This window comes from Lutra lutra, chromosome 8 (assembly GCF_902655055.1).
Source record: "Lutra lutra chromosome 8, mLutLut1.2, whole genome shotgun sequence".
NCBI classification, from domain to species: domain Eukaryota; kingdom Metazoa; phylum Chordata; class Mammalia; order Carnivora; family Mustelidae; genus Lutra; species Lutra lutra.
Window position 1 is genome coordinate 63,622,692 of NC_062285.1, and position 23,141 is coordinate 63,645,832.

Sequence of the window (23,141 nt, forward strand, 5' to 3'; positions counted from 1 at the left end):
ACATCAGCCTCAGAGAGATGTCATGAGAAAGGCATGAAGTAAGCATACAAGCCCCCAGGGAATGCCAATTTGCCTGCGGATTCCATCAAGCCAATCAAGCATTCCTGGTCTTTAATCTCCTGGAGCAGACCCTTTAGATTTGCCTGTGGGAATAGCAGCTCTTTACAACTAACATCTGAAAATCAGCAACTCTGCCTTTAGAGCTTTCAATTTGGGGAGGCTCATGTAAATCTATCCCCACCCCACCATCACCAACCCCTGCCTTATTATTCATAGGGGAAAAAAACCCTGCAGGCCTCTTTAGCACAGTGTTTAACAGAGCATCTGGCTCATCCCCCATTTCCAGCTTTTCCCCCACCTCTTGAAATGCTCACGGTGCTGGCTTCAGTGTGTTCCGTGGATGGCCACTTCGCACCTTGAGATATCTCCTTAGGGCAGGGTGAACTTTACATAAATCATAGGAGCCCACATTTTAAGTTGATTATCCTGAACATCCTCTCCAAATAGTGCACTACTGGGTATTTACCCCAGAGACACTGATGTAGTGAAAAGAAGGGCCATCTGCACCCCAGTGTTCTTAGGAGCAATGGCCACAGTCGCCAAACTGTGGAAAGAACCAAGATGCCCTTCAACAGACAAATGAGCCTCGTGGTGGGCATTATGGAGAGCACGTATTGCATGGAGCACTGGGTGTGGTGCATAAACAATGAATTCTGTTACACTGAAAAGAAATAAAATAAATTTAAAAAATTCAGCACTATCTGCTTGATACTTTATTCTGCCTTTTGATTCTCAGGCCAATACCAGAATGTTTTAATTTTAACTGTATAATTAGAAAAAATAAATCAGGTCAAATAAATCCTCCCCCAACAGACACATATCCTTTTCATTAATAAGGAATTAACCATTTGAAGAAGTAACCATATTACAATATACAAATATATCCAACCAATGCATTGTCTACCTCAAATTTACATAATATTATGTCAATTTTATCTCAATAAAAACAACCAAAAAAATTCTCACTTGTTTATTCCTTTCCTGTGTTTTGACAGGGAGTTTTATAAAAAATAAGAAAGTAGTGTTAGACACATTTCATTTTAAAACATTAGTTCAAAAAATGCACTGGTTCTTAGACATTTGTATTTCAAACATCAGTAATGTTTTTAGAGGGTTGATTAGAGAGAATTGCTTTTTCCCCTTTCTCCCTCTCCTCCTCCTCCCCCTTTTTCTTTTTGCTGAGTAATTATTATAAACAACAACAAAATCTTACTTCTTTATCTTTATTGTTCTCATTTTGTTGAGGAACAATGACATTTTTTCTTTTTTCATGGTGGGCCTGACGTTTCTTGAATGCATTTTAATTACCAGCTCTGTGTCAGACACTGTTAGGTGCTTCCCACAACCCTGTGGAGGAAAAAAATCCTGACGCTGGGAGGGTTAAACAGGGTGCTCCAGGTCATTTAGCTGGGAAACGGATTCCACCCCCGGTGTAAATCAAGTCCATGCAAACCTCAAACTCCAATAGGAGGAAATAATTCTATCATGTAAGAATAAACCATGGAATGTGAAAACAAAGAGACGGAATCCTGAATATATAATAGGGATGGGGGAGGACTTCATAAGAAATGGCATTTAAGCTGAATCTTTGGATATGGATGAAGTTTAATAGGTGGAAAAGGGACAAAGGCCTTCTCGGTGAGGGTGGAACATGGCTTAAGTCACCAGAGAGGAATGCGAACTGAGTTTGTGGACTTATGAGAAGACGGAGGAGGGTCAAATGGAGTTTACATATGCTGAGGGATGGAAAACAGGAAATGGGGGGTGGGCCAGATGCTCTAAAGCTCGGAGCACTATGCTGAGAAGCCTGTGGGTTATTACTTTTTTCTTTTTTTCCTGTAATTGAAGAGGCTAGAAGCAGGGGCAATGAGGGTGAAGTTAGGGTATTACCGCTCAGAGAGTAAATGTCACTGAGAGTGATCTAACCCAACCGGCATTGCAAGACCCTAATACTGCTGGGCGCTCTACTTTATCTACTTGTTTGTAGCCTGAGAAAGTACCATTTCCTGCGGCCACCTAGAAGATCCATTAGGACTGCTGGTACGTCCGGTGTCAACCTAGAAGATCCATTAGGACTGCTGGTACGTCCGGTGTCAGCTAATGACATTATTCATTATTTCCGATTATTCTGTGACCAATGTTACAAAGTAATATATAGTTTTTAAACTCTACCTTCTCTCTGAAGGAGTGAGCTGTAAAACGTTTCCTCGGTGATCCGGGACACTGGTCAAACCACACCTGGCCTCATGTTGCTATCACAGACGATTAAATGCCAGGTCTCTGGGGAGCCAAATCTATCATCTTACAACCACCCTCAGGATTTCCTCAGGATAAGGAGAGCATCCAACCAAAGGCCTTATGAGCCTTAAATGCCGGTGTCCTGAAGGAAGCTTTGAAAGCACAGAACTTTCGCAGCTCATAAATTGGCCATGACAGATCTGTCAGTAACCACCTTTTAAATGCCTCCCTGGGATTTCAGGTTTCCATTTGAGAAGGCCTGTTTTCATTTTATATCCAGTTAAATTATGGTGATGCTTCAGCCTTTTCCTTTAATAATGTTGTAAATCTATTTCAAAGATGAATGCCTGGGTTTTGTAGTGCATCCATCAGAATTGTCATTCACTCTGGAGTACCAGCTCTCAGCCCCATAACGCCACTGCTTCCTAGGATGAGATTAGATGTAATGGGGGAAGTGTTGGGACATCTACCAGTGCAATCAAGTCACTGAGAGCCCTCTCAAAATCTTGACCCTCTTCGGATATTTTGCACATTATATAGATTCTCCTTGTTTGAGAATTCCATCTCCCGCAGACTTCAGCCTACAATAATACTGAGTAAGTGTGTTCTATGAGAGATAATGAGAAGTGTCCCACAAATGCTTAAATGCAGACCCCCAGAAAAACAGACAGAAAACCACCTCTATTAGATGTCTTTATGTTCTCTGTCATTAATAGGAGATTAGAGCATAGAGAAAATATTTCCTCCTCATTCTGTTGTGCTTTTCTTTTTCCCCCAAAATACTTTTTGTAAAATTTGGCATCCAACGTGTGTTCATTTATTTTACACTTACAAAAGAAATCACCCACTCTTCCACCCCATCCCTCCCCCCTGGCAAAAAACAGTCTCTTTTTACTAAAGCACTTTTTAATAGTTGATTTAATCAGTAATATTATAATAGCTCCATTTTTCGCTAATGGCCTAAAAAGTGCAGCTAGTCACTACCACATAGACTTCTCTTTGTGAGGAAAAAGTAATGATCTAAAGATACAGATGATAGCAATAACGTAAGTGAATTGTAATTTGAGGATCTAAATACCACTGCTTCGAGTAGACATGGGAGTTTTGCTAATGCTGATACTTTCCATTAAATGGGCTGAAGATTGTCTGACATACTCTTAGTAGTGCCGAATTTATTAATGAGGCAGTGTTGGCTACCTCAATGCTAATCCCAAACTCCCATTCTCCCCCTTTTCCCTGTACTTCTTGAGATGGTTAAAAGCAACCCTTGTTTCTGAGTAATTGTCAGTAAATGCTCTGTGTAGAGTGCAGTGGACCCAAGGCCCAGAAATGTTTTTAGACCAACAAGCATCAGCTCACTGGAAGGTGCTGAATAAATTAAACCAAAAATATAAACCCCAGGTTGATGTGTTTGAACTTCTCAGCAAACATTCTTCATACATATTTAATTGCTCCATTGAGACTGTTACTGTTTGGAGAGGTTCCAGGGCATTATTTCCATTCCATTAGTAAGCTTGCAGGGTGTCTACTCCTTAACCCAAAATGATTGATTCTATAAATGCCTTCCCACTTACTGACCTGAACGCTAATTGAGTTTGTGTATAGATTAAAAGAAAAAGTGCGTTTTCAGAAATTGTTCAAACTATATTGCTGTCACTTAAATTTCTTGTAGCAGGAGAAAATGGCATGTCTAAATGATGACACTAAACGTCTTATCTGAATTGGCTTTTTAAAACACAATGTGCAGCAAACTAAGTTACAGAAGCTGGAAAAAAGGAGCAAAAATAGATTTCTTTCAATGTGACAGCCAGCTGTTGTTTTTTTTTTTAAGAAAATAAACATTATGGATATATTAATATCTTATTCTGGCAGCTTCCAGCTCTTCTTCATACGGTAAATGTATTTATTGTAAGAAAACATAAGTTTCTCGCATTCTATTACAGAAGGCTAAAATTCAGAATATCTTATTATTTAGTTCTACTCAAGGTGGGGGGGAAGCTAAATATTTCTTAATATCCTTTACAAACAGCCTTAAAATGGTGAAGTATACATTACCCTAAAACCAAAGTAAAACTTCTACCTCCATACATAGGTCGTTAAGATAAAATATAACTAAATAATGAGACTATTAGATAGATAGATAGATAGATAGATAGATAACTTAATGTGATTCAGCTTGGGAAACTGACCTTATAATTCTCACATCTCTTTACTTCTTTGTTACTCTATTGACTGTGATCAAATTATGACTCTTTTTTTTTTTTAAGATTTTCTTATTTATTTGAGAAAGAGAAACAGAGAGGAGATGGGAGAAGGATGGAGGGGGAGGGAGAAGTAGAAGCAGCTGAGCTGCTTCTCCACTGAGCAGGGAGTCCAATGCCGGGCTTGATCCCAGGACCCTGAGATCATGACCTGAGCTAACGGCTGACACTTAGCCGACTGAGCCACCCAGACACCTCTCGAAATTCTTAATGTTCCAGCCTAATATAGAATGAGTAAAGGCAGTCTCTACAAAAGGATGCATTAATACTTGCTTAGACTCTGCACATACAGAGTTAGATGAATGCTATGTACATTGTACTGGTCACTACCCATTTAAGAATGACAGCTAACTTGGGATTACTGGGAGTCCTGTTTTCCTGATCCTACCATCTTTTTTTCTCTATCAATTATTCTAATGTCCCCTTAATTATTAACTTAATTAATTATTCTAATGTCCATTTGATAGACTTAAATAATTCTATTTAATGAACCATCATTAATCCTCTTACTACACTATCCAGAGTTCTCAGCAGTACTTTCTTAGTTTCCCCCAAAACTGTTTTCCTTAAATAATTAAATTTAAAGAATAAATGACTTGGATTCATTCATAATTAGTATTTAATCTACTCTTCTTAAACCTGAGAAAGATGTAAACTCTTAGATTATAATAACGCATTGAGTATTCTCCAGGGTTTCTCAGGCATAGCTTTACGATCAATTGAGCCTGACCTTAGGTCATAGAAGATATACCTAGAAGCCCATTTCTGTATATTCTATACACTTTTGTGAAGATGTTAGTTCTAATCTGAACTAAACCCAATAACGCCATCATTGAAAAGATAATGGACAAAAAGATACAAGATGGATTCCGAACCAAAGATGGTCACGAGAATATTAAATACTTTTAATTTCTGAAATTATCTAGAATCAATCAGAAAAACATGATTAGATGAGACTTGAGAAAAATGTTAAAGAAATACAAAAGGCAGGGGATTTCTATACTATTTGTGAAGCAAGACATCAAGGAAGAGATAGAACTGCTGGTAAGAGAATTTGAAAAAACAACATAAAAAAATAAACAGCAGAATGCAAATCGGGAAAAAAAGAAAAGAATTTGAGCTTAACAAAAATGTCAACAGAATTTTTTAAGTAACATAAATTCACTCTAATAGGAAGGCATTTGTGAAGAGCACTGACAGTTTTAAGTGATGATTCACTAAATTCTGTACCTGAAACCAATTTTACCGCATGTGTTAATGAATTAGAATTTAAACAAAAACTTGAAAATAAATAAATAAATAAATAAATAAATAGTGCAAACACAGAGAAATGAGCACAGGACAATTTAGTCTCCTCCCTCCAAAATAAATATAATTCAAGTAGATAGCCAAAAACTTCTGAAAATGAAAGAAAAAAAGAGTGGGGACAATTATTCCAGATACTAAAATGTATTACAAAATTTCAGTAACTAAAACAATTTAGTACTGGTAGAGGATGAAAAAAAATGCATCACTAAAGAAAACTAAAAAGTCTAGAGATTAGTATTTGATGATTATGGCATTTCAAGTTTGTGGAAGAAATGATGGCACATTTAACAAGTGATGATAAGACTAGTAGATTTCCGGGGCGCCTGGGTGGCTCAGTGGTTAAATCCTCTGCCTTCAGCTCAGGTCATGATCTCAGGGTCGTGGAATCGAGTCCCGCATTGGGCTCTCTGCTCAGCAGGGAGCCTGCCTCCTCCTCTTCTCTCTCTCTGCCTGCCTCTCTGCCTACTTGTGATCTGTCAATTAAATTTAAAAAAAAAAAGACTAGTAGATTTCCAACTTAAAAAAAAAAGAGGGAGATTTCTTATCTTACACTCAAAAGCAAAAGAAATTTGAGATAAATCAAAGGCTTAAACACAAAGAAATGAAGTCATAAAACTACCAGAGGAAGACAAAAACACTAAACAAACCTGTTTGGGCCCCCCCCTCCCCCATAATCTCAGAGCAGAAGAGAATTTCTAATTATAATACAAATCCTGGAAGCCACAAACACAAAGATCGGTAAGTTCAACTACATAAAAATAAAATACTTTGCATGCCAAAAAAGAAAAAAGCCCATCATTGCCAAATTAAAAAAATTATCAATCTTACCCAGAATGAGAAAAATACAAACCAAGACTACAAATGATCACCACTTTTTTAATCTATCAAAAGCAAGGACTGAAAATGTTGATAATATACTCTATTGGTAAATATGTCTGATAAAAGAAGTTATGAAATAATCCCATACATTACTAGTGATAGTACAATTTGGTACAGCTTAAAAGAAAAGCAATTTATAACACCTATCAACATTAAAAATACACATTCCCTTTAACCCAATAATTACAACATAGACTCAGCTTCATACAGATGTGAAATAATACATGTAAAAAAATGTTCACTATAAACAGTTGAAAACAAGTAAATGTGTATCAATAAGAGAGTGGCTACATAAATTATAGTTCACCTGTGCAATGAGGAAAGATCTCCAAAATATATTATTAAAAAAAATAATAATAATTGTGCAACAAACTGAGGGTTTTGGGGGGGATGGGGGCATGGGTGAGTCTGGTGGGGGGTATTACGGAGGGCACATATTGCATGGAGCACTGGGTGTGGTGCATAAACAATACATTTTGGAACACTGAAAAGAAATAAAATGAAATGAAAAAAAAAAGAATTGTGTAGAATAGTGTCTATAATATGGTTCCATAACATTTGAATAAATAAAAAGCAATAAAATATACAAATGAATACATAAATGTATACACACATATCATGCCTGAAATGATACAAAACATAGCACTAGTTTCTGGGGTGGAGAACTGAGTGGGAGATGACGGTAGGAGAGGCTAGCAAAAGCCATCATTTGTTATAATCTGTCCCCCACCTTCTTCCATAGAGATACAAACACTTGGCAGCCAAAGCAAGAGTAGCCATACAGCTAGATTTGGGCCATTAAAGGTAAGTCATATGTGCAACTTCTGGGAAGCGTATTCAAAAGAAGAGAGACGTATATTCTTAATTACTCCTTTCCTCCTTCCCATAGACTGGAATGTGAATATTCAAACTGGATTTCCAACATTTATCTTGGCCTATGAGTTAGAACGCCAAAAACAGCAGTGCAGCAAATTATCTAAGGAAGGTGGGATTCTGCAAATCATAAGCCATGATATAGCCTGTGACCACCCACACCTACATACTTTTCAAGCTCTGCTATTCTTAGTTAAATATGATCCTAATATAGAGGAGGATTCATTTTTGCCCACAATAGATATTTTCCCTTAACTTGAATTTCCTTCACATGAATGCATTTCCCATTCAAAATAATTTCAATATACTATTTAAATAAAATGAAAGAATGTTGTTTTATCAGATGGAAAGCAGAAATTATCAGTGTCTACTTGGTTTATGTCTTTTGTGAATTGATAGTGATCTTTAAAACTAAAATTTTGACAAAGGCATGTGAAGTTCTATCTCAGACACCTGCAGAGCCAAAGTGTAAAAGAGCAACTATCTCTTTTATACTTGTCCTCAGTTCCAAGTGTGTACATGTACACATGTGCGTGCACGTGTGCGTGTGTGTCTGTGTATGGATATATCCTAAGTTATTAAGCATCTGGAAGATAAGCTCTACTGATGTTGTTGACTTGCTATGATAAACTTATGGAGGGGAAAAAAAAACTAAACTAAAAGTGTGAAGAGTATCAAATGTTCCAATTTCCAAAGTCACATTTTACACCTTTGAAGACAATATGCTGATAAATTTAATGCCACCAATTGGAAAACTTCTATAATGGATTACTGAACAGATTAGGACTATTAGGATAAGTATGGAAATCACTAAGAGCCAAAATGGGTTCAAGAAGAAGAAGTCATACAAATTAACAATTCCTGTTCTGATGAGGAGTTTAATTTTGATAAGTGAGAGTAATGCTGTTTCAGGGAGCATCTTAATTTCAGTGTATCTGATAAAATCTGCTGGGAATTTCTTATGTTAGAGGTAAAGTTGTAGCTTGTTGAATTACCATTCCCCAAAAGTAATAAATAGCAAGAGCCATGATGCCTGCCTGGAGGTATGGGGGAGAGAAACAGTGGCAGGTTGCCAGGTCTGTGTTCAATCTTACTCTGTTCATTTTATTGACTATTTAAAGAAAAACACCTTAAGAAAATTTGCCTATAAAATTTGTGGTGAATAAAAAGTTGAGAAATATAAAATTTGAATGACAAAAATTATGACTCAAGAAGATCACAGCAAGCTGGAAAAAATAGTCTAAAACTAGAAATAAATAAGGAAATACATTAAACAGGGGCAAATTTAAAATCCTACACCAGTGTTAAAAAATGGGAGGCCTATATTAATGTTTCTGATATTCAGCTCAATTTGGACTACCAAAATAATCTAGCTTCAGACAGAATTAAAAGAAACACAGTATCTAGGATAAAAGAATGATTCAGAAATAAGATTGCATGTGCTGTACGATGATCAGTTGAGTGCACCTGTCTTAAAAGATAATCTAATCAAATTGAAACCCATTGAATATGTCAGTAGGATCCAGGATCGAACTTCAGAGATAAGTAGGAAATCATACTTCTGTCTTTAGCTATTATAAGAGAACAGAGTTGTAATCAGGTTGAGTTTTTATAGTTATATATATATTAAAAGCCTAGATCTAAGAAAAAGGAAACCCATTGCTTGCTTGCTTCCTCCTTCTCTCCTTCCTTCCTGTCCTCTTCTATAAATGCTTACTGAGTGTTACTATTATGTACAACTATATTGGCAATTTGAGACACAATAATCTATTTAAGACTCCCTCTCCTTAAGCACTTAAATTCTTTGCAGATATACTCCCTTAACCCTCTTGCTGGTCCTCCACTTCTTTGAACCTCTCTTAAAACTGCTATGCAACAAAACATACACATTGCTTCTTATCTGTAATTTCTTCACTTTTATTTTTAAAGCAATGTGAAAGTTTAAGCATGTTCCACTGGTGAAGTAAAACCCATGACCATATATAAAGAATTACATTCAAGGCTGGTTTTTGTCTCACCAGCCCATAGATAAGTTTCAGTGCCCTATTTACAGTATAGCATTCTGCATACATCAGCGCTCTATAAACATCTGCAGACATTACTGCTTTGTTTGGTAGAGTTTCAATATATACAGAAATAATATTTCTGTATGAGTATATTTAAAATGCATGAACTTATTTTCAACTTGTATTGTTTCATCTGTTTCCTGAGGTTATAGAATGTTCATTCATTTATTCAACAGATACCTATTTAATGTCTACTGTATGCCATGAATTGTACTGGATGATGATTAAATGATAAAAAATCATTATAGTTCCTGTCTTCAAGGAGCTTGTCAACCAATGGGTGTAGATAAGCAAGTATAAATTACAATGTACAATGTGTGCTGTAATAGAGGAAGAAGAGTCTATGAGAGCAAAGAAAGCCAGTTAGACAATATTTCAAGTCCTAGGAAGGCTTTACTAGAAAAATGTCTAAACCGAGTCCTAAGGAGTAAGAAAAATTAAACAGATGAAGAGTGACTGTTCTAGGCAGATGTACTTTCAGGTTTCAGAATTAGGTAAAGATGGTATTGCTTAGAAGAAGTCTGCCAGTCAATTCTGAATTGAAAACCTTGAGCAGTTGGTGATTCAAGATGAAAGCCCAGTCCCCCAAAAGTGGGGGGACCCTGCTAAATCAGCCCTGGCATTAAGTTGGGCACATGAAAGGCCACACCCTAATGACAAGGTAAACTGCCAATAAAATAGCCTTTGCATGAACTCTTATATCCCAGACTTATTACTTCATTCTGGGTAGTTTATGAAACTGAAGGCTTGAAGTGTACTGAGAAAGATTGGAAGCACACAGCAGAAGAAACAAACAAAATCACTCTGAAGAATAAAACCATCACCTTAAGTCTCAAATTATTCCTGTAATGTATTTTCATATACAAACTGCCTATTATAGAGCTAGCGATGCCCAGGATATGCAAAGAAATAAGATATTAAAAGTGAGAATCAGCAGAAACAACATAGTCCCTCAAAATATTAAAATATTAGAATTATCAGACTTAGGCCATTAAACAACTATGTTTATTATGTTCTAAGAAATAAAAGTAAAAAAAAATAAATCTCAAGTTTTAAAATTACAAGAGGGAGCAAAAAATTATTTAAATGACAAGGCACATTTGGGAAAGAAAATCAAATAGATATTCTATAAATAAAAAAAAGACTAAAAGTAAAAATGGTATGAACAGATTAAAGAGAGCTAAGTGAAATCAGTCAGAGAAATATAAATAGTACATGATTTCACTCATATGTGGAATTTAAGAAACGAAACAAATGAGCACAGGAGGAAAAAAAAAAAAACAGTGACAGAGACAAACCAAGAGACTCTTAACTATAGAGAACAAACTGATGGCTACCACAGGGGAATTGGGTTTGGGGAATGGGTGAAACAGGTAATGGGGATTAAAGAGTGCACTTATCCTACTGAGCACTGGGTAATGTATAGAACTGTTGAATCACTATGTTGTACACCTAAAACTGATAGAACACTGTGTTAACTATAATGGAATTAAAATAAAAGAAAACGTTAATTAAAAAAGAGAACTAAATAACTGGAAATATGAAGAATTTAACATAATAAAATCACTAATTGATGATGAGAAGAATAAAGAAAATAAAGCAAATGGGGAAGAGTAAAGATACGAATATTAGATGTTGATAAGGATGTATTTCTTAAAATTCTTACAGTAACACTAACTGTGTTAAAGCTGAGTTTATAACTTCCATAATTACAGGGGAAAATAAGTTAAATGGTGAAAAAATACTGATCCAACCAAAAAAGGCAATAAGGGTAAAAATTAAAGCAAAAATTTAGATGGTTAATGTAAATTATTTATATCAGCATTTATCAGCTGATATAAATTTATCAGCATTTACATTAAATGTTCATGAACTGAATGCTCTACTCAAAAAGAAAAGATTTTTAGATGTGTTTTTAAAAATTTATGTGCACTTAAAAGAGGCATCTAAAACATAAAGATACTAAATTGTTGAAAGGAAACAAATGGAAAAAAAATGTATCTATGACAACAAAAGAGACCAGTTGTTTCTATACTACTATGAGACAAAGCAAATTGTAAAGGCAAAAAGCATTTCTGGAAATAGAAAATCACTATATAATACCACATATATATGGTGTAAACATATATATAACATACATATATAACAATGTAAAAATTGTATGCACCATTAAAATTTCCTCAAAATATTAAAATGAATTGTTAGCACAATATAAGGAAATAGACTCTATAATCATTTTTAAATGTAACTACATATTGGCTCTTAGTAATTGAAATAAGGAGACAAAAATATCAGCAAAAGTGTAGAAGAACTGAACAATGAATAAACTTGACCTAAAGAATATATATTTGCAAAATACCAAATACATATTTAAGTAAGATAACAATGTAAGATAACAAATTAAGTAAGATAACAATTTAAGTAAGAAAACAATGAAAAAATAAAAACAGAATTCAACAAAAGAAATTATAATTGAGAGGGTCAACACAGTTCTTCAAAAAGACTAAATAAAATTGAAAAACTATAAAGAATGATAAAGAAAAAAAGCACTAATCTCAGGAATGAAAAATGAACCAGGGCTACAAACCCTCCAGATTTTAAAGATACCAAGAGAAGACCAAGAATAAATTTATACCAATAAATCTGAAAACACAGGGCACCTGGGTGCCTCAATCAGTTAAGCATGTGCCTTCAGCTTGAGTCATGATCCCAAAGTCCCAGGATGGAGCCCTGAGTTGGGCTCCCTGCTCAGCAGAGAGTCTGCTTGTCCTTCTGCCCCTCCCCTTGCTCATACTCTCTCTAGCTCATTCTCTCTCTCTCTCTCACACAACTAAATAAAATCTTAAAACAAATTTTTTTGAAAACAGAAGAAAACTGGATAAATGCTAAGAAAGCTATAATTTACCAAAACAACTTAAGATAAAAATTAAAATGGGGTTCAGCATAGTACTAGAGTCCTAGCAATAGCAATCAGACAACAAAAAGAAATAAAAGGTATTCAAATTGGCAATGAAGAAGTCAAACTCTCTCTCTTCACAGACGACATGATAGTTATACGGAAAACCCAAAAGAGGTAACCCACGGAATGGGAGAAGATATTCACAAATGACAGTACAGACAAAGGGCTGATATCCAAGATCTATAAAGAACTCCTCAAACTCAACACATACAAAACAGATAATCACGTCAAAAAATGGGCAGAAGACATGAACAGACACTTCTCCAAGGAAGACATACAAATAGCTAACAGACACATGAAAAAATGTTCATCATCACTAGCCATCAGGGAGATTCAAATCAAAACCACATTGAGATACCTACCACCTTACACCAGTTAGAATGGCCAAAATTAACAAGACAGTAAACAACAAGTGTTGGAGAGGAAGTAGAGAAAGGGGAGCCCTCTTACACTGTTGGTGGGAATGCAAGTTGGTGCAGCCACTTTGGAAAACTGTGGAGATTCCCTAAGAAATTAAAAATAGAGCTTCCCGGGTGCCTGGGTGGCTCAGTGGGTTGGGCCGCTGCCTTCGGCTCAGGTCATGATCTCAGGGTCCTGGGATCGAGTCCCGCATCGGGCTCTCTGCTCCGCAGGGAGCCTGCTTCCCTTCCTCTCTCTCTGCCTGCCTCTCTGCCTACTTGTGATCTCTGTCTGTCAAATAAATAAATAAAATCTAAAAAAAAAAAAATAGAGCTTCCCTATAACCTTACAACTGCATTACTGGGTATTTACCCCAAAGATACTGATGTAGGGAAAAGAAGGGCCATATGTACTCCAATGTTCATAGAAGCAATGGCCACAATTGCCAAACTGTGGAAAGAACGAAGATGCTCTTCATCAGACGAATGGATAAAGAAGATATGGTCCATATATACAATGGAGTATCATGCCTCCATCAGAAAGGATGAATACCCAACTTTTGTATTACTATGGACGGGACTGGAGGAGATTATGCTGAGTGAAATAAGTCAAGCAGAGAGAGTCAATTATCATATGGTTTCTCTTTCTTGTGGAGCATAAGGAATAACAGAGAGGACACTGGGAGTTGGATAGGAGAAGTGAGTTGGGGGAAATCAGATGGGGAGATGAACCATGAGAGACTGTGGACTCTGAGAAACAAACTGAGGGTTTTGGAGGGGAAGACGTGTGGGAGGTTGGATGGGTCTGGTGGTGGGTATTGCATGGAGCACTGGGTGTGGTGCATAAACAATGAATTCTGGAACACTGAAAAGATATAAAATAAAATAAAATGAAAAAAAATAAAATGTGACTATTAAATCATCCTATTACAACTAAAGAAAATGAATCATTTATTAAAAGAAAATATTCTCACAGAAAAATCTCTAAATTCAAATGTCTTCATTGAGTTCTGCCAAACTCTCAGTAAATAAGTAATTCCAGTTTTGTACAAATGCTTCCTGAAAACAGAAAAAGAGTATGCAATTCCTAATTTAGTTTATGTTGCCATCATAACCTGAATATATACAGAAAGGGAAGTGTAAGAAAAGAAAAATGTAGACTAATATTGCATATTAACCTAGATGCCTTTAGAAACCTTCAGAAAAATCTAAAGAAATATTAGCAATTGAATCCAGCACCATAGGAAAAGTAAAGGCATTTCTAAGTTGTTGATGCCAGATTATGCAGGTTATTTTAATATTAAGGAAATTAATCAACACATAAGAATGTTCATAAAAGCATTGTTAATAATGACAAAAACTTGGAAGCATCCCAAATCTTCTAAAGTGAGAATAAACAAATTGTGTTACATTCACACAATTAAATTCTAGGTAGTAGTCAAAACAAATGAATTATAAGTTCATGCAGTAACATGGGTAAATTTCAGCAATATAATATTATGTGAAAAGGTAAATGCCACCATGCTATCCTTTTCACAAATACAAATAAAAAAGAAAAATACAAAATGTTTTAAAAAGAAAATGAAAGATGCCAGAATTACTTTTGCTAGGGTAGGCAGGAATGAAATCAAAGCTGGCCATGTGAGTAAATGCCAGTTATTATTAGTGATAAAGCTATTACTTTTCATGATAGTGCAACACATACTTAATATGGTATTAAAAATAGCTAACTAGGGATGCCTGGGTGGCTCAGTTGGTTAAGCGGCTGCCTTCGGCCCAGGTCATGGTCCCAGCGTCCTGGGATCAAGTCCCACATCGGGCTCCTTGCTGGGCAGGGAACCTGCTTCTCCCTCTGCCTCTGCCTGCCTCTCTGTCTGCCTGTGCTCGCTCGCTCTCACTCCCTCTGTCCCTGACAAATAAATAAATAAAATCTTTAAAAAAAAAAAATAGCTAACTAAAATAACTGAGTGATACATAATGTGAGCATGCATGAACTAGAGATAGTGTCCTGAATCAAGAATTATAATTAATCTAATTCTGTACATCTGAGGATTGAAAAAAACAAAAGAAAAAAAAGAAAGAAAAAGACCAATTAATGTTATCACTGCATTAGTTGAAATATATGATTGTATAATTATCTCCACAGAGGCAGAGAATCATTTTATAAAATTCAACACCCATACATAATAAAACTCTCTAAGCAAACTAAGGATGGAAAGAAAGTTATTAAGCTTATAAATGCAAACTACAAATAAACCCACTGCAAATATCACGCTTAAGAAAGATATTATGAAATCAGAAACAACTAACTATCCTCACTTCTACTTAAGTGCTGATTGATGGTTTCAGCCATCACAGTGAGCTAAATAAATAAATAAAATAAAATAAAATAAAATGCATAAGAACTGAAAAAAGTAAAAAGAAAACTGCAATTATTGACAGGAAATATGATTAGTAATTAAACTCAGACTGCATGTAAATCAGAAATATTAGTAGGAGAATTACTAAGCTAAGCTTGCTGATACAAGATCAATATATAAAGTCTTGTTTTATTTTTATGTACTGGCAAAAGTTAGAAAATGAAATGATAAAAAAGACTATAATTTGCAATAGTATCCCCAAATGCCAAGTGCCTAGTAATATATCAAATAGCACACCTATTAGGAAAATTATAAAATTTATTGAGAAACATTAAAGATCTAAATAAAGGGAAACATACCCATATTCAAAAATTGGCAAATTCAAACTGTTAAAATGTAAATTATTGACAAATTGATCTATAGTTTCAGTAAAATTACAGTCAAAATTCCACTTTCATTGGGGAAGTTGATACATTGATATGATTAGAGATACTCATTACAGCATGTGTAAACCTTGCAAACACAACTAGGAGAGAAAGAAGGAAATACAGAGTATAATTATCTAAATTTTTAAAAGAGGAAGAACTAAAACATATTGTTTAGGAATTCATGTAAAATTGTAAGACTATTCAGAAAATCAAGGAAATAATCACCACAAAGTCTGAATAGTGGTTAGTTTGGCCATGGGGGAAAGGAGATGAGAAAGGTAGAATGTAAAGCAGACATTGGAAAGCCTCTGGGATGTTGGTGGGATTTTCTTCCTTGACTTAATGGAAGATACACAGGTTTCCATCTTATAATTACTCATTATATAATATATGATGTTTAAGTCTTTTTCTCTTCTGTGTCTTATTTCACAATCTAAAAAAATTTTTTTAAGGTATTATTTATTTATTTATTATTTTAGAGTGTATGGGGGGGAGGGGCAGAGAGAGAAAGAATCTTAAGCAGACTCCATGCTGGGCTCACAGAGTGGGTGTGGGGGGCGGGGCTTGAGGTTAGATCTCATGACCTGAGCTGAAATCAAGAGTAGAATACTTAACTGACTGAGCCACCCAGGAGCCCCTCCCCCGCCAAAAAAAGTTTTAAGTGCTCCAGGCAGAGCAGGTAAAATGTGAATATCCACAGGCAAGTGATAGTGTCAGGCCACGCAGGAATCAAAGACATTCTTTAAGGCTAGAGCAAAGAGTATCAAGGGAGTTACGGGTGGGAAGTCATGAGGGATGAAGCTAACGAGCCAAGCAGAAGTTTCTTAATATTGACTTTGAAATCCTATTAAAATTTTTGGAAGTTACCATAAGAACCATCTCAAGGGGGAAACATCAAAATACCTTTTAAATGAGGCAGGCATTTTATTCTGGCTTTTGAGTGACGAATGGGTTAAGATGGGACAAGAATGCAGGCTGGAAGGTAAGTTGGTAGCTGTTGTGGTATTTCAGGAGAGAGAGGTTGACAATCTGAACTGGGAGAATGGCAGAGAGGAGAGCAAATAACAGATTCCACATTTATGAAAAGGAAGAATTTTCGGGACTTGGAGGAAAGAGCAGAATTGCGGGGAAAATAATGAGTTGCTTTTGGAACTTTCTGGGACAGTCAAGATGAAATATCCAGTAAAGAATATAGGTTTATCATCCATTTGGTATGTATTTATTGAGTATCTGCTGTTTTGGGCACTGAGAATACATGAGCATAACAGGGACCCTGCTGTTCATGAAACTTCCATAAATTGGAAGCTCAGGTCAAAGCCACGATGGAGATGAGAATTTGGAGCCATCATTTGCTTTACACTTTATGTTCTGGAGATATGATATTCTTAGTGAATAAAAGGAACCATTTCTGTAAAGTCATAGCATGTGATTCAGTCAATGGCATAAACAGCAAGCTGCAAAAGTAGATACTGTAGTAGGGCAGGGTGGCAAAATTAACTTTTAAAGCAAACTAACTTGACCATGATTTAAGAGAAGGGAATGGGTGTCAGCTCCTCCACTCACGAGCTACATGATACTGAGCAAGTCGTGCACCACTCCCAGCTGGTTTCCTCACGCACAAAGCTGGGTAACAATACTATTTCACCAAGCCCATGTGCTGGTTAAGTGAGATAATATAAAAATACCCAACTCAGGTCATAACAGGGGCTTTGAAACTGAATCTGAATCTGTAATGAGGATAATAGAATATTTTTAGATAATGTATAGGAATGCAACTATTAGCAGATATATCAGGAATGTGGCTACAGAGTTAAATAGCTTACAAAACTGAACAAAGGATTTTTTCTTTTTTAAAATTTTTTTATTAACATATAATGTATTATTATTCCCAGGGGTACAGGTCTGTGAATCACAAGGTTTACACACTTCACAGCACTCACCATAGCACATACCTTCCCCAAGAACAAAGGATTTTTTTAAGTGGAAAGTTAACTTGGCTTATGCTATTTTAGTAAGTAAATATTTCCATTGATTTATGTGTTGAATGTAGTTCTATATTAAAAGTTTTGGAATAAAGAATAACCTTTTACCCTAAAGTCTACACATGTAAACTCCAAGAAATTTTCTTCTGATGTAGTTAAAGCTAACACTTGTTAAGTGTTGAGGGCTTTAATTATGGTTCCCAAAGGGTATCTTAAACAGTGGAATCAGTGGAAATGTGGCTTATCTATTGTCTTCACCAGATTTACAAAGCAAAGACGGAAATTTGAGGGAAAAGCTCTAAGGGATTAGAGGCAGTCAAGAGATGGTTTTTAGAAAGGTGAAAAATGGAGGTTCAGAAGTGAGTTACTTCAGAATCTCTGTGCATTGTGCATGACCTATGCTCTGTGTTTTTTCCTCTAGCTTGTACATCCATCTGGGCTCAGTGAGCACATGTCCCTCACTAGCAGCCATGTACTAGGAACTGTGATCATCTCTCAACCAATGGGAAGTCATGGCTGTATGAGTTTACTTTCTCATAAATACAGTTGGGTTTTGGCTTGGTTTGGTATTGATTTGTCTAACAGTAAACAATCTTAATTAACTGAGGATGTTTCTTTAGTATCTTTAATATTATGCTTAATAGGCATCTCAACTTAACATTTAGTATTTCATTGCTCAAACTAGAACCTTTGGAAGTCATACCTTTCCCCCCCCTTTCTTTCTCTGATAATCAGCCTATTTGACATAATAATTTGGGTGTTTAACAGACGCCTGTCCAAAGAGAACCCTTGATTCTCATCTCCATATCTACTCCTTTGCCAATATTCCATTTCCAGGTGATCAAGTCTCCAAGTTATAAGTCATCTTTGAATCATCTCTATCTCTTACTCTTCTGTTTTCCCTTAAAGACATAATCTGAATCTATGTACACATCTCCATCTTTAAGAATACCATTTTGGCCCAAGCCAACACTATGTCTTACCCAGATCATTGTTTTTCATATTGTCTTTCTGTAATCCATTTGCACACTCACTAGAGCCAATACTTTTAAAAACAGACTATAATTTCATAATGGCTTCCCACTACAGTCCTTCCGGTGGCTCCACACAACAGCTTGCACACTCTGCCTCTTGGATCTACTTAATCTCAAGTGACCTTCCAATTTGTTCACTTCCTACAAGCTACACAGGTTTTATTTGTATTCTTGGAACATGTCAAGCTTGTTCCCACCTCAGGGCTTTTGCATTAACCACTTTCCCTGCATGTAACCCTTTCTCCTACAACTTCCTATGGCCAGTTCCTTGTCATTCAGCTCTCTAAGTACCCATGGGCATTTCCCTGGCCACACAATTTAAACTGTCCCCTTTGGGTTACCACTGTGCTTTATCTTCTTTAGTGTAAAAATCATCATGGGCTTTTTGTTTGTTTTCATCTGTAAAACCCCATCAGAATGTAACTGCAGGTCCTGACAGGAGGCACCTTACCTGTTTTTTCTCATATATGTTCAGTTTCTAAAGTAGTGACCAACACACAACAGGTAATAAATAACTATTTGTCACCTTAGACAATAACCCCATCATGTCCAAGACAGCAGCAAATTCTATGAATTTTCCTCCCAAAATATATGTAGAATCAACCTACATCATTTCTTTCTTTTTTTTTTTTCAAGATCTTTTATTTATTTGACAGAGAGAGAAATCACAAGAGGCAGAAGTAGGCAGACAGGCAGGCAGATAGAGAGGGAGAAGCAGGTTCCCTGCTGAGCAGAGAGCCTGATGTGGGGCTCGATCCCAGGACCCTGGGATCATGACCTGAGCTGAAGGCAGAGGCTTAACCCACTGAGCCACCCAGGCACCCCCGCTTTTCTAAAAGATTATTTATTTATTTACTTATTTGACAGAGAGAGAAATCACAAGTAGGCAGAAGTAGGCAGAGAGGCAATTCTCTATCTTTTCATCTCATCTGTTTTCATCAAAGTCCATGCCACAAACCTCTTTCTCAAGGGAGACTCCAATGTCCTCCTAATTAGTCTCCATGCTTCCTTCAGCAGACAGAGCAATCTTTAAAAATGTAAATGAAATCATATCATGTATCTGCTTAAAACTGTTCATCGCTTTCCATCTCCATGAAAACAAAATGTCAAGACCTAAGATACTCTAGCCTCTAACTTCCCACCAACACCGCCATATCACCTCCTCCCTCATAAGAACTTCCAGGTTTTGTATCTCTACCTAGCCCTACTTGTCAATTAACCCTTCTGGATCTCGGTTCTTCAGCTCTAAAAATAGTATTCTGGGAAGGCACAGCATAAGAAGGTACACAAACATTGAATGGACACCTGCTGTGTTCCAGGAGCTGCTGGGTCCTGGGAATGGAATAGGCTTAGTTGCTGCGTTTGAGAAGATCAACGTATAAGAAAACACACTACTTTAGAGTGCAGATCAAGCTATAACAGAAGGAGAGCTGAGTGACATGAGATCAAATGGTGCTGAATCTACTGACAGAGCTGAGGAAGTCTTCACAGAAGAGGAGACAGTGCTCGAAGAGATCCTTTATAGATCATAAAGCACGCTGGAAATGCAGAGTATGTAAATTAGTATTGTTCAAATATAAAAGTATGAGGTTTGTTTTCAGGCAAGTCTGCTCCATCTTAACATATGATTAGACAGTAAAAGCTGTTTGAGTAAACAGAATTTCTAGCTAACTTGAAAGCCCATTTTCTTCCAACTTTGCAAATATTTCTAGAATCTAATAATACAGTTCTTGTTTTCATGTAAGTGCAACAGACTAAACATGATTGAATCTTTTTCTTTCATGGCTGCAAATAATAAAGTGCCCCCAGGGTCATGTTTCTACAAATCAACTATGGCTGTGACTCTGTAATGCAAATATTGAATATGTGGGAGATTTGTTCTAACATGTAAAGAACAAAAGGTATCCAGGTCCTAGAAATTACCTTTGTAAAATCCATGGTACCACATTGTATTATTTAACTATTATTATTTTTCTTCTTTATTGAATTATAATTGACATATGATACTAGCTTCAGGTATACAGCATAGTGACTTGATACTTTCATACATTGTAAAATTATCATCATAATTAGGTCTAGTTACCATCTGTCACCATACAAAGCTATTACACGATTATTGACTATATTCCTTATGCTGTGCATTACATACCCATGACTTATTTATTCTATAAATAGAAGTATGTACTTCTTAACCTTCTTTATCTATTTTGCCCATCCTTCCACTCCCGATCACTCTAACAACCACCAGACTTCTCTGTATGTATGAATCTGTTTCTATTTTGTTTGTTCATTTGTGTGTTTTTTTAGATTCTACATATAAGTGAAATGACATGACATTTGTCTTTCTCTGTCTGACTTACTTCATTTAATACAATGACCTCACATCCACCTATGTTGTTGCAAATGGCAAGATTTCATTTTTTATGGCTGAGTAATATTCCATTACACTCACCCCTCACCCCCACATTTTTTAGATTTTTTTTTCAGTGTTCCAAAATTCATTGTTTATGCACCACACTCAGTGCTCCATGCAATACATGCCCTCCTTAATACCCACCACTAGCCCACATTTTTTTAATCCATTCATCTATCAGGAGATACTTAGTTTGTTTCCATATCTTGGCTATTGTAAATAATGCTTCAGTGAAAATAAGGGTACACATATCTTTTCAAATTATTGTTTTTGTTTTCTTTGGATAAATTCCCAGAAGTGGAATTACTGGACTATATGGTATTTCTATTTTTAATTTTTTGAGGAATCCCCATACTATTTTCCATAATGGCTCCACCAACTTACATGCCCACTACCAGTACAAAAGTGTTCCTTCTTCTCCCAATAACCTTCTTATTTCTCATCTTTTTGATAACAGCCATTCTGATGGGTATGAGGTGACATCTCATTGTGGCTGTTTTGCCTTTCCCTGATAACTAGTGATGTTGACTATCTTTTCATGTATCTGTTAGCGATCAGTATGTTTTTTTTTGGAAAAATGTCTATTTAGTGCTCACCGGCAGCACATATACTAAAATTGGAAAAATGTCTATTTAGGTCCTATGCCTATTTCTTAATTGGTTTTCTTTTATTGAATTGTATGTTTTCTTTATATATTTTAAATATCAATTCTTTATTGGATATATCATTTGCAAGAATCTTCTTCCACTAAGTTGCTTTTTCATTTTGTTGATGGTTTTTCCACTGTGCAAAAGCTTTTTAGTTTGATATAGTCCCATTTGTCTATTTTTGCTTTTGGTTTCCTTACCTGAGGAGACATGGAGACATATCCAAAAATATATCACTAAGAATAATGTCAAAAATAACTCTTTATTATAAAAAAACATTAATTATTTGGGGATTGAGATTAGTTGCACTGACTTTTGTTATATTATATGAGTATATTCGTTTGCTAGAGCTGACATAACAAAGTACCATAGAGTGGGTGGTTTAAAAAACAAAAAAATTTTCTCTTAAATCTGGAGGCTAGAAGTCCCAGACCAAGGTACTGGCAGAGCTGATTTCTTCTGAGGCCTCTCCCCTTTGTCTTCTCCCTGGGTCATCACATGACTTTCTCTCTGTATGTGTCTGTGTCTTCATTTCTTCTTCTAATTAGGACATGAATCATATTGGATTATGCCCCACACTAATGACCTAAATTTAATTTAATTACCTCATTAATGACCCTAATTCCAAGTATATTCACATTTTGAGGTACTAGGGGGTCAGGAATTCAATATACGAAGTCTGGGAGGTCATATTCAGTTCTTAACAACACGTATATGAAATTTGTATTATATTTATACATATATCATATATTATAAATAATTACATTATAAATATTGCTTTATCAATATGTGTATTAATTTTATACATATATATATAGAGAGATCTATATATATATATATATATATATATATATATATAACTTCAGGTAAATGGGGTAGTTCCCCCAAAGGATTAAAAACCTTTATGCACTGTTGGTGGGTGCTTCCTACAGGAGGCCACATTGGGGCTTGGGTTTTTTTTTTTTTTTTCTTTTTCTTTCACTAAACATTTAGAGTGTTAGGTAAATGTAGAATCTTTAAGCAGTATGATGAGGTAAAACAGATGTGTATGAATGTTTAAAACTGCTTTTATAATAGTAGTTAGGTAAACCCCTGTTTCTTCCTGTATATAATAGCTCATTGGGTTTTATAAAAGTTAGGTGTGACAATATATTTAAAGCAGCAATTTTTTTTTAAAGATTTTTTTTTATTTATTTATGTGACAGAGATTACAAGTAGGCAGAGAGGCAGGCAGA

At 35.7% G+C, this 23,141-nt stretch overlaps 1 protein-coding gene and 1 long non-coding RNA gene across 8 annotated transcripts in view; one reads left to right on the forward strand and one right to left on the reverse strand.

Moving 5' to 3' along the window:
* TMEM117 (transmembrane protein 117) overlaps positions 1-23,141 on the reverse strand; it is a 515,843-nt gene that overhangs the window by 151,110 nt on the left and 341,592 nt on the right. The window lies entirely within an intron of this gene.
* Positions 1,910-20,532, forward strand: LOC125107349 (uncharacterized). Its single transcript, XR_007129512.1, has 3 exons — positions 1,910-2,141; positions 7,489-7,550; positions 20,166-20,532. It is a non-coding gene; the product is annotated as an uncharacterized LOC125107349 (long non-coding RNA).